Raw genomic sequence first — 12943 nt, forward strand, 5'->3', positions numbered from 1 at the left:
AGCACACTCCGAATGCCTCCGATGCTCTATAGAAATATCTGTATATTTATGCAATGTTTTGGGTCTAGTAGAAAGCATATCTGCTCCCTCTAGTGCTGCATACAGCTCTGGGCAGACAAATGAGTTGACAGGCACCGTTTACTTGATCTGTTTTCTACTTGCCATAACAGTGTGTGAAAGGCCCGACAATGGGAAGTTTTGTGGGGCGATAATGTTCAAGAGAAGTGAGTAGCGCTTTCCGCTCTACCAGGCCCTGTGGAAGCAATGCACTGGTGTTAACGTGACCAGCAATGATGACCAAACAGGGAATTGTCATGTGCGTGTAGCAGTACTATCCTCTCTCGCGCAAGTATCGCTAATGTCTCCCCTCAGTTTCCACCAATTGGCCCAACGTGTGAAACGAAAAGTCTTCCAGACACAAGTACAAGGCTGATGTGACATCCAAGTTTAATACACTTGGCATACCACGCCATCTCTAATCAGGTACGTACTTGTGCAAACAAAATAGGTCACAGCGAAGCTCGTCCAAACGATAGTATTAATACCATACCAATAACAGAGAAAAATGACTAGATCTTTTCTTTCGGTGTAAAAAATCTCAGTGTGAACAGCAGATCCCACCTCAAAAGACAACACATAGTTAAGGTGATGACAAGAAGGATATAAAGTGAATCATTTGAAAAGTTTCCGCAAAAAACTGAATATACCCTGTATGTCAGGCAAGCATTGCCAGATATATTTTTTTTTCTCGAGATAAATTTCTGCACAGTAATAATCTGCCACTGAAAGTAAAGAAATTCCGCAAGTATTTAGGAATTTCCGAAACAAAATTCAAACTTTGTGAAGCAGAAATGGGAGACGCTTAAACATACAAAAATGGTAAAGTATAAAGCGCCTCAGTAGTGATCTGGTCTCTCTCTGTATCCTCTTTCTTATCCATCTGCTAGAGAGTACAATAGCAACTCACCCCAAAACACACCTTAACCCTTCGACACGTTATGTAACAGCACATAAAGCAAACTCGCAGCTTTTTCCAAGAGTGGTCTGCATCTAGTAGCCTTTCTTTATTTTGAGGTGAACTTCACATCTTTCATAATGCAAATACGCTAGATTTTTTTATGTCATACAGTGAATGCAGTGAATATTTTGTGAAACAGTGAGCGGTGTAGCATATCATCCGCCATTGTTGTGCAAAAATATTTTGCCACCATTTTTAGCATAACTTTTTGCCTCAATTTCAAATGTAATGCGCACCTTCGAAATATAAATTATTTTCATGGACCTTCGGGAGTTTACCTTCTAAGTCAAAGCATATTTATGTCGCTATTTTAGTCAATTACGACACTTTGTATAAAATTTCGCACCTTCTTGCCATATTATGTTTGATTTTTGCGGTGGAAAACTGACAGGCTGTCTTCATAAAAACCTGAATATATTATTTAGGTTGAAAATTATTCCATTTCAATGAAACAAGAAATGGCGCATTACATACATAACCATTTTTGTTGCAAACACTACAGTGTAACTGTGAGCTAACACTGCCCAACAAATTGAAAACATCGATGCCAGTTAAAACTTTATCGTGTGCATACAAATCGAGCTGCACCCTAGTCATACCACATTGCATTTGTCCACAAATTTTTCACACAGCAGTAATGCAACCAGATCTTGGGGAATAATTTTTAATTGTGCTGTTCTGGTTGCTGCTCATATAAATGTTAATTACCCTAACTTACGTAAACGACTACTGATATACAAAATGAACACTTGGCATATTTCTCCAAAATAACAAACAAAACATCTGTCCACTGTTGTGACACTAGTGAGGGAATGCAACCACACAAAGTATTACTCTTGAAGGCACAGCGCTGAACAGTGCAACAAGTGATGCCAGAAATCATTTTCTGGGGGTTGGGGTGCTAAAACTCACACAAATGGCAAACAAAACAGTGCCAGTACTGTGGAGTTTTAAAGTACAAGACACAAATAAAGGGCATTAGTACTACAACAAACAGTCAGTATGTCAAGACCTGTTTTTGGCAGCAGGTTTAACAAAATACTCATGGGAAGCAACCAAGAACACACAAGAAGAAATAAAATAGAATCTGAAAATACACTGAAAGACTTCTTGCCTCAGTGGACTAAATGTTTCTAAAAGCACATCAGCTGAACAGCTTATAATGAATCGCAGCAATTACAACAACACTGACATCAGTGGTGACCGACCCAATAGTCTTCTTGTCATTAACACCCAATGAAAATATGACAAGGCTAGCTTCAGTAACACATACACCTTACAAAGAAGCTAACTTAAAGCACAATTCTAGCACAACTGCTCTTCTGACAAAAAGGCTGAATATAGTGAGGACACAATATTCCACAAAATATGGCATTTGCATGCAACACAGAAACAGCGATCTGTCAAGTGATACTAGTTCTTAAAATTTTTTGTTCAAAAAGCATAATTCTTAAAGCCTAAAAACAAAAGCAAGCCACGTAATCTTGAGGCTCAACTTTTGTTCTCCCCCCACATACGTTTTGCTAGCACTATTACAATGCCAAGTTGAAAACACAACACATCCGCAGCTTTCAATTTTCACATTAAGCAAACAAAGCTGCAGTGATATTAGGCAGTACTGCAAAAACCATTTTAAAAAATTTAGGGGCAATCAATTGGACTTATGTGGAGGGTATGCGATAGCCTTTGCTTTTCAGTTGCCAATGTATTTTATTAATAATAATAATTTTAAAGAAAGGAAATGGTGCAGTATCTGTCTCATATATCCTTGAACACCTGAACTGTGCCGTAAGAGAAGGGATAGAGGAGGGAGTGAAAGAAAAATGTGGCGTAGTGGAGGGCTCCAGAATAATTTCGAGCACCTGGGGATCTTCAACGCGCACTGACATCGCACACCACACAGGCGCCTTAGCGCTTTGCCGCCATAAAAACGCAGCTGCCGCGGTCGGGATCGAACCCCAGACCTCCAGTTCAGTAGCCGAGCGCCCCAACCACTGAGCCACCACGGCGGGGCAATGTATTCCATTCCGATTCTATTTTTTCACTCACCAACACTCCAATTCTGATTGCATTGCAATTACGCAAAACCTGTCACAATATTATAATGCAACAATGCCATCACTTTAAAAACACAAGTACACTTGGGACAATAAAATTCAACAGACAGTCAGGCCACCCTTTTTTTTCCCCAATCTTCATCATAAATCTGAGACCATGTACCAGCAATAAATATATTAGACACACTGCTGTTGAATGCCTTTCTTCAATGGGAAGTGATGCCACCCCATATGTCAGATTATTTTTTTTTCCTTTAACGTAAGTTTGGAAGTCCAATATACTTGTGGCTCTGGAAGAAGAAATGAAATAGTCCAGCACCAGTGCAGTACAAGGGCATGTCAGCGTCCCATTCAGGCAAAGAGCGCGTCAACATTAAAGAATGGCCGCAAATCAAACTAGCTACCGACATAGCTTAAAAAGGATCACTTGTCACAGGTCACCTAGCTAGCATGCTGCCAGCTGGTTGTCAACAGGACAGCTACCAAAATGCATTCCAAAGGGCACCAGGAAACTCAGTTGTTCCTTTAGTGTCCTGGCTCTTTGTGGTGTTTTAAGCTGCACTTAACTGAGAACGCCTTAGAGCACAAGTCACAATGGAATGGTTTTTCATGCCTGTGTGACCGCACGTGCACCATAAGGGTTAGCTTTTGTTCAAAGGCCATGGGGCACAGTTGGCACTAGAAAGGCTTCTCACCAGTGTGAATGCAGACGTGTCTTACCAAAGTATCTTTTCTAGAAAAGGCACTGTCACGAAAACTGCAACGGTATGGACAATCACTTGTATGGGTGCGCAGGTGTCTGACCATGCTGTTCCTTGTTGCGAACGCGCTATCACAGTTACTGCAATGATACGGGCGATCGCCTGTGTGGGTGCGAATATGCGCTACGAGGTCAGATCTCTCCTGGAAAATCATGCCGCAGTGGGTGCACTGGTGAATCTGCTTGCCTGTGGGCTTGTCTCAGTGAGTACTCATGCTTGTACTAATGAATGGCACGCTGTGGTTGGCAGGGTGCTTTTCATCAGCTGGACTTTGTCCAGGAAACACGCCAATGTTGTGGTCTGCCATGACTGATCCTGCATTTCAAAACCAGAGCACTTTCATCAAAACCTCAGGCCCAAGATGCCACAGCTTGCTTGCAACTAGAGAGCAAAAGCCATATTAAGTATGCAGAGTCTAGGCCCTTCAGTCGAGAACTGTCCAGTGGAAGTAAATCTTCAAACTTTTTGGATTTACGTAAGGGACATGGCAACATAGCAGAGAAATAATTCTCAGCAACTTCGATGCACAATTATTAGGAGTCTGCAAATATTTAAATTGCAAATATGAATAAAAATTTTAAGAAGATATAAATAAGCTAACATTGCACAGACATCTTTTTAAAAAAAGTGTATATCCTTTGCAACCAAAAGATAAAACACTATACTGACTCAGCACTATACAACAAAAATGGTGTGCACAGAAGTGTATATTGCATGATTAGACAGCATTAACCCAGGTTTTTAATAATTTCGTGATTTCCAGCTCTGATCCTTTTTATATGTAAAGGAGGAGAGATCAAGCTAACAGAAACAGTACTTAAAAGTATGCCACAGGTGATGTGATCACGCAACATGAGAAACAAAATGAAATCAATGAATTCATATAAAGCAACAATTAAAGGTAACATTATGGGTAGCAAAACCTAATTAATATGAATTTCCAGGGACTGGAAGAAACTACCGATTTATTCAATGGTTGAGTTATAAAAAGCCCCCTCCCACATCACTGATAAAAAAAATTGCGGTAAATCCTTGTGAGGAGGCTCACAGTGCAAACAGTGATAAGCCCGTGACAAATGTGCAGTTTCGGCGTACTGGAAGAACAACACAGACACAATGTTTCCCTAAATTTCTCACAAATCAGTTTTCCTTTTCCATATTAATAATATGTTAGGTTGCAGAAGTATTTCTCACATGTTGCGAGGCATATTTTGGGAATATTTTCCTGATGCAATAACTGCTAGGACCTGATTCGTCGAATCTATTGGTCCAGTTGGATCCAGTGAGGTTCAATTGGTCAGGTGGCTAAAAACACAACTGGAACCAATTCAAAGATCCAAATGGAACCAGTTCGAATGTCCAATTGGTTCCAAAGAAAATTTCCAAACTTTTTTTTTTCTGACGGTGGTTAGTGTAGCAGGGGGTGGTAGAAAATTAGATGGCCTGATGAGATTCAGAAGTTTGCGGGCATACAGTCGGCACAGCTGGCAAAGGACAGGGATAATTGGGGAGACACGGCAGAGGCCCTTGGCCTGCAGTGGGCGTAGTCAGGCTGCTGCTGATGATGAAAAGATGTGTTCTCATTCTGTGATAGTTTGAAGCAGGTGGTCACGCATCATGTTCACAGCTCGTGTGATGTGACCAACCCACCTGCAGAAATTTGCTAAACATCCAAGAAAATCGGTGCCCGCGTGATAACGGTCGACCCAATGAATGACAGAAACAAATGCCTTTGCACTGTTTACCAGACACCTTAAACTTAATCTTTGGATAATTTGCCCAGATATTTTGGCTCTGCCATGAATGGATTAAAGGAAGTCAGCACAATATTCGATTGCTGCGAATTAAATATTTCAAAATTTTCGAAAATAAAAAACTCTCAGATACTAAATTCTCGAACTGAGTACGAGCCGAATAACAAACATGTTCAATTCGATATAGGAACTTCAAATATTTACACTGCAACCCTTATTTTCGATATCGACATCCTCTCATAAGCCTGTATCTGACGCAACTTCAAGGCCTCAAACTGTTCAGACTCATTCCTGTCACTAGAGTACCATTTTAGAACTAAGGCATCAAAACAAGCAAATGAAAGCACGCATGAAGTACTCTTGCCAGAGCTATTATTAATATTATTAAAGAAGATTATTAATGTATAGGGGAGTTTAACATCCCAAAGCAACTCAGGCTATCAGGGACGCTCTAGTGAAGGCCTTCAGAAATATCGACCACCTGGGGTTCTTTAACGCGCACTGACATCGCATAGTACAAGTATTAATAAACAAGAGGCATACATCAAACACTTTTTCGTTAATTTTATATGACTGTCTTGAGACGGTTCTCAAAGCCTGCTGCAAAGGGTACCATATATATAGGTAGCAGCCATTTTCAGCAAAAAAATTCACAGCAGTAGTAAAAACACATTAATTTAATGTGCGCACATGAACGAACTGTGACTGGAGGGATTAAAAAGTGCACAGTTGTGAAGTGAAAATTCCTTCTTTGAATTCTGCATACAGTTCGCATTTCAGCTGGCAAAAAGTGCATGTTACCGGCAGACCGTAAGAGTGCAAAACCCTCCTATCTCAAAGCTGGTTAATACCTCGTCACATACCAAACTAACATACACTTAGTAATAGACATAAACATAGTTTCCATGCTCAGCCACAAACTTTTTAAAAATTACACATGAAGATAAGGACGATTTTTAAAAATGACAGGTAAAGATGAGAAAGCTACAGTTCATTCTGCAAACAGACACATGCTGTTAACACAAACAGAAAAATAGAATTGACGTCAAGGTTTGAGTTAAACTCATGTAGCAACAGATACTGTTTAGCCAGCTAGTGTCAGCAGTGTCATACACATAAAAAATATCATCAGACTTCTATGTGCACTTCGAATAAGCAACCAATTATGGCTTTTGCTCAAGAGCAGGTAAAACAGAACAGGTTAAAGTTCAACACCGAAAATCTGCTTGAACAGTAATAAAAGCTGCTGCTGTAGCTTTGGCAGAGATACTTCATACGGTCTCAGACATGACTAAAGCAAGAACAAAAAACAGCAGAGAAAATAAACAAAATAATCAGAAATGTGCATGGTACTGTAACAGCAAAGTCAAGTAAGGCAAGACATTTCCAAAAACTAAAAGCCCTTTAGCACCAGAAGCAAGATCAAGGATGGTTCACCACACATACATCCATTTAATGGCTACTCACTGCACAGAATGTATTACTTTTACTGCACCGTATGATTTCAGCAAAAATCTTGAAAGATTACGGAAAAAGATATTTCGCTTGCTCTATCAAGTGATAGCAAGATGACCTGCATACTTATATCCTTCTTTATGGTTAGGCCCCCTTGCCCATGGTAATAACCATCATTGATGTCCCAGTAACTGTGCTGTCAATAAATGTGTTATCTACCCCACTTTGTCCTTGTAGACCACGTACTAAGGTCTGTAAACAAGCTATTTTACAGACTATGAACATCAGGTCATTGAGTCTATGAGGGTTGGGAAGATTTGTAATTGCAGGCTTCTTCATTTGGTAGCATATATTCCTTGGCTCATTGATATTAGCCTGCAAACTTAAGAGAGAAAAGCAGGATAAGAAAAATAAAAACTGCAATGCCCTAAGCAGCGATTTTAATATGCTTCCTTTATATATGACTGCACTTTGGACAACACATAAAAAGAACTCGGGACATTCATTACTTAAAGAAGCAAAAGAAATGAAAGAATCTGGGCAAGAAAAATATGCAAACAGACACTGTGCTTAACATACAACTACCTAGCCTATGGAATGGTTGGAAATCAGTGCCTAGAGCCGCCCTAGGCCGCAGCTAACATTTGAAGGTCAGTGGCTGCAAATCAGGATTTGGAAGCTGGGAAACAGTGAAGCTTCGTTTCTGCCAAAATATGGTACCTATTAGTTTCGAATAACTTGTCACATGGTGTTCTTTGATGTGTATTGACACCACACAGCACATAACTTCTTTGCATTCAACTTCTGTCGAAATGCAGCCGTAGTAGCCAGGATTTTATTCCACAACATTGCACTCGGCAGCCAAATGCCAGAGCCACTTAGCCATCGTGGCAGCTTGCATGAATACGTATGTTTTTATTGCATACCACACCATCTCTAATAAGGTACGTACTAGCAGGAAGACAGGACACTATGAACAAACATGTACGACATGAACAGAGCGAAACATGCCAAATGTGTTTCTTTGTTGCATCCAGTTCTCTTTGCACAAGTGCGTACCTTATTAGAAATGAACCCACTCACTCAAACTAAAGTATTAAAACAGCTACGAAGGTTGCTCTAATAAAGTTGCGGCATGCATGGGATATTGAAGCACACCGCTTCACGAATAGTGTCTAGCAAGGATTTTTTAAATGCGCTTTGTAGAAGCTGAGTTATCTGTAGTTAAAATTTAAATTTAAGCGTCTTCGCGCCTTTTCTTCTCCTCTCGTCACTTTTTGCACGCTGGAAGGTAGGCGCTCCTTCCCGACCCCCTGCTAAGAGCAGAGCTTCCCGACCCGCCGGAGCCAAGCGGCTTATTGGCCGCGGCCACGGTAGCTGCCTGAAGTCTGCAAGAATCTAACCAATGGCCACCTCTCATCTTGTATACGCAGATGCGGGGGACGCAGGAGGGTGCTAGGATGAAAAAGTCGCCGGGAACGGCTCGCCAACTTTGACGCGCGATTGTGGGTCGTCTGCTGCGTGTAGAAGAGTGTTATTTGGCTCGTTTTCAAGGCAACACAGTGGAGTCATTAAGCGAGTTAGTGTGCTCTCGGAAGACGTTTCTGAGCCCCTTTAATACCACACCAGTACCCGAAAAAAATGACCAGATCTTCTATTTAGCTTAAAAAATAGTGTGAATACCATATCTCGCCTCAAAAGACGACACAGTGTTAATGTGATGACTAGAAGGATGTGAAGTGAATCATTTGAAAAATTGCAGGAAACTGGTCACAATGTACTCAGTATGTCAGGCAAGCATTGTCAGATTTTTTGTTCCAGGGGATAAACTTTTCCACAGTAATTATCTGAATCTGAATGGGAAGCAATGCACAAAATATTGAGGAATTTTCGAAATATAGTTCAAATTTTGTCAAGCAGAAGTGGGAGATGCTTAAACATAGAAAAATGGTGAAGCATAAAGTGCCACAATAGTGACCAGGTATCTCTCTGTATCCTATTTTTTACCCTTTTCTGCTACAAAATGGAATAGCAAATCGCTCTAAAATACACTTTAACCTTTTGACACGTTATGGGCACGAATGCATATACAGCGAACTCATAGCTTTTTCAGAAAGTGGACAGCATCTAACAGCGATTTCTTTGTTTCAGGTGATTTTCGAATCCTTCAAGTTACAAATAAGCTAGATTGTTTATGCCACATAATGAATGCAGTAAATATTATTTCACAAAACAGTGAGTGGGGTAGCAAGTCATCTGACATTTTTCTGCGTACATATTTTGCAGCCAGTTGTAAAACGATTTGTTTACTCTCAATGTCAAGCATAATGTGCACTTTTGCAAAAAAATTTATTTACGCGACCCGTTGCATGTTTACTTTACGAGTCGCGGCTTATCTGCGTTGCTGTTTTCATCAATTACGACAGTGTGTAGACAACTTCCCACATTTCCGCAATAAAACATCCAGTGGTTTGCACTGAAAAACTAACAAATTGTCTTTCTTAAGGCATGAAAATACTATTGAGGCTGAAAATTACTTAATTTTGATAACAAGAAATAGCACACCAAAGGGACACATAAGACAATTTGAATCCGACACAAATCGATATATCACCACACACTGCCAACATAACATATAGGTGTCACCACTAGCAGCCGTCTTTGCAAGCAAACATGCAGTGCATCAAGACAATTTTTTTCATGTGGATCGCTGAGGGTACACTGCCATTCTCTTATAAGCAGTCACTGCGGATCTGTTTTGATCCTGATGTTTTGAGTATCGATCAGGTTAAGGGAACATTTTTCATCAGATTTTCTTGGCAATAAATGCATTTTTTTTGCTGCTGGAGACACATTAGTATAGCAAGAAAGAGCCACATAACCCATTTTATTGCAAACAATACAGCGCAACTGTCAGCTAACACTGCCCAATAAAGTAAAGATAATGATGCTAGTTTATGACCAGCATACATGTCAAACAAGATTATAGCTGCACTCCACAAATGCTGCACTGTATTTCTCCACAAGTGTTTCAGACTACAGTAATGCAACCACAGTTTGGGGAGTAATTTTTAAGTACGCAGTTCTGATTGCTGCTCGTCCAAATGTTACCAACCCTAACTCAAGTAAATGACTGCTGATGGAAAGAAAGAAAGCATCTTTCTCCAAGCCAACCAACAAAATATATCTGTCCAGTTTTGTGTCATTAGTGAGGGAATGCAACCACACAGAGTAGTAATCTTGCAGGCATAGTGCTGACCAATGCAGCTAGTGATACCAGAAATCATGGGGAGGGCTAAAACTTACACAGATGGGAAACCAAAGAGTACCAATGCTTTTGAGTTTTAATGTACAGAGCACAAATAAGGAAATAAGCACTGCAAACAGCCAGAATGCGAGACGACATTCGGCAGCAGGTGTAACAAAACACTCATACGAAGGAACCAAGAATACACAAGAAATAAAATGTAAACAAAAAACATGCTGAAAGACTTCTCGATGCTACCAAGTGATTGTTTCTACCAGCTCATCAGCTGAACAACCTATGATGATTCACAGCAATTACAGAAACACTGACATCAGTCGTGACAAACCAGATAGCCTTCTTGTCATAAACACCCAATGAAAATGTGACAAGGCTAGCTTCAGTAACACAAACACCTTACGAAGAAGCTAACTCAAAGCACAATTCCAGCACAACTGCTATTCTGACAAAAAGGCTGAGAATAGGCTGCAATATTCCACAAAATATGCCATTTGCACGCAGCACAGAAAGAGCAATCTGGCAAGTGATACCAGTGCAGTGAACCTTTTTCAATGCTTTTGGTTAAAAAAAGATTAGTTCTTAAAGCCTAAAAACTGAAGCAAGCCATGCAATCTTTTGTTCTCTTCTCTCATACATTCTGCTAGCACTACTAGAATGCCACACTGAAAAACAACACAGCAGATTTTCTTTTGACGTTATGTCAATAGAGCTGCTGCAATAGGAATCTGTAAAACGATAAAAGATTTAATTAACACAAGTGTCCTTAGGGCAATAAATCTCAATAAACAATAAGGCCAGATTTTCTTCTTCTGATCTTCATCAGAAAGCTGAGAACACGAGGTAAAAATCCTGGACATATTATCACTGAAAACCTCTCTTTAATGGGAAGTGATGTCATCCCTATGTGTCACAATTACCTCTACTCCACATAAGTCTGGAAGCATAGTAGGCTAGCGGTTCCAAAAGAAGATACGGAATAGCCCAGTTCCAGTGTAGTGTCAGCATTAAAAATAATGCTTGAAATTTAACTAACTACGGACATAGGGTATCATTTGGTTTATGGAGTTTAACATCCCAAAGCAACTCACGCTATGAGCGACACTGTAGTTAAGGGCTCTGGTAATTTCGACCACCTGGGGTCCTTTAAACATGCACCGACATCGCACAGTACACATGCTTTCAACATTTCGGCTCCATTGAAATGCGGCCGTCACAGCCAGGATCAAACCCTGTTCTTTCGAGACAGCAGTCGAGCACCATGACAGCATAGCATGCTTCTCATAGGTCACCCAGATAGCATGCTGTTATCTGGTTACAACAGGATAGCTACCAAAACGCGTTCCAAAGGGCATCATGGAACACTGCTATTCCTTCAGTGTCTTGTCTCTTTGTGGTGTTTTAAATTACACTTAGCTGAGAACGCCTTTGAGCACAAGTCACACTGGAATGGTTTTTCACCCTTGTGCGACCGCACGTGTGCCACAAGGGTTGCCTTTTGTGCAAAGGCCATGGGGCACAGCTGACACTGGAATGGCTTCTCACCAGTGTGGATGCGGACGTGTGTTACCAGGTGGCTCTTTTCTACAAATGCACTGACACAGTGGTCACAACGGTACGGACGATCACCCGTATGGGTGCGCAAGTGAATGTCCAAAGTGCTCTTTGCTGCAAATTTGCTGGAACAGTGGTCACAACGGTACGGACGATCACCCGTATGCGTGCGCTGGTGTCTGTCCAAATTGCGCTTTATAGAAAATGTGCTGCCACAGTGGTCACAACGGTATGGACGATCACCCGTATGGGTCCGCAGGTGTCTGACGAGGCTGTTCTTATAAGCGAATGTGCTATCACAGTCACTGCAATGATACGGGCGGTCGCCTGTGTGGGTGCGAATATGCTCCACCAGGAGTGATCTCTTCTTGAAAATGTTGCCACATTGGGTGCCCTGGTGAATCTGCTTGCCTGTGGGCTTGTCCCGGTGAGTACTCATGCTTGTACTAATGAATGGCACACTGTGGTTGACAGGGCACTTTTCATCAGGTGGATTTTCTCCAGGAAACACGCCAACGTTGTGGTCTGCCATGACTGAACCTGCATTTCAAAACCAGAGCACTTTCATTAAAACCTGGGGCCCAAGATGCCAGAGCTTGTTTATGACTAGGGAACAAAAGCCAAATTTAGTATCAAGTCATATTTTATTTTCCAGCAAACATCAGGATGCAGATTTTGGGCCCTTCAGTGGAGAAGAACTGTCCAGTGGAAGTAAATCTTCCAACTTCTTGTATATATGTAAGGAACATGGCAAAGAAATAATTCCCACCAACCCAAATGCGCAATTATTAGTAGTCTGCAAATATTTAAATATTGAATATGAATAAAAAGATGTTATGAAATATTAATAAGCAAACATTGCCCGGAGTTCTTTTTCAAAAAAGTTCAGGCCTTTGCAACCAAAATATAAAACACTATACTGACTCAGCACTGTACAAAATACAATGGTGTGCACAGAAATGTGTAGTGTTTTATTAGACAGCATTAACCGAGTGTTTTATTAATTTCTGGGTGATTTCCAGCTCTGAACTTTTTATATGTAAAAGAGGAGAGATGAAAGTTATAAACATAGTAAAAAAAAT

This window comes from Amblyomma americanum, chromosome 8 (genome assembly GCF_052857255.1).
Source record: "Amblyomma americanum isolate KBUSLIRL-KWMA chromosome 8, ASM5285725v1, whole genome shotgun sequence".
NCBI classification, from domain to species: Eukaryota; Metazoa; Arthropoda; class Arachnida; order Ixodida; family Ixodidae; genus Amblyomma; species Amblyomma americanum.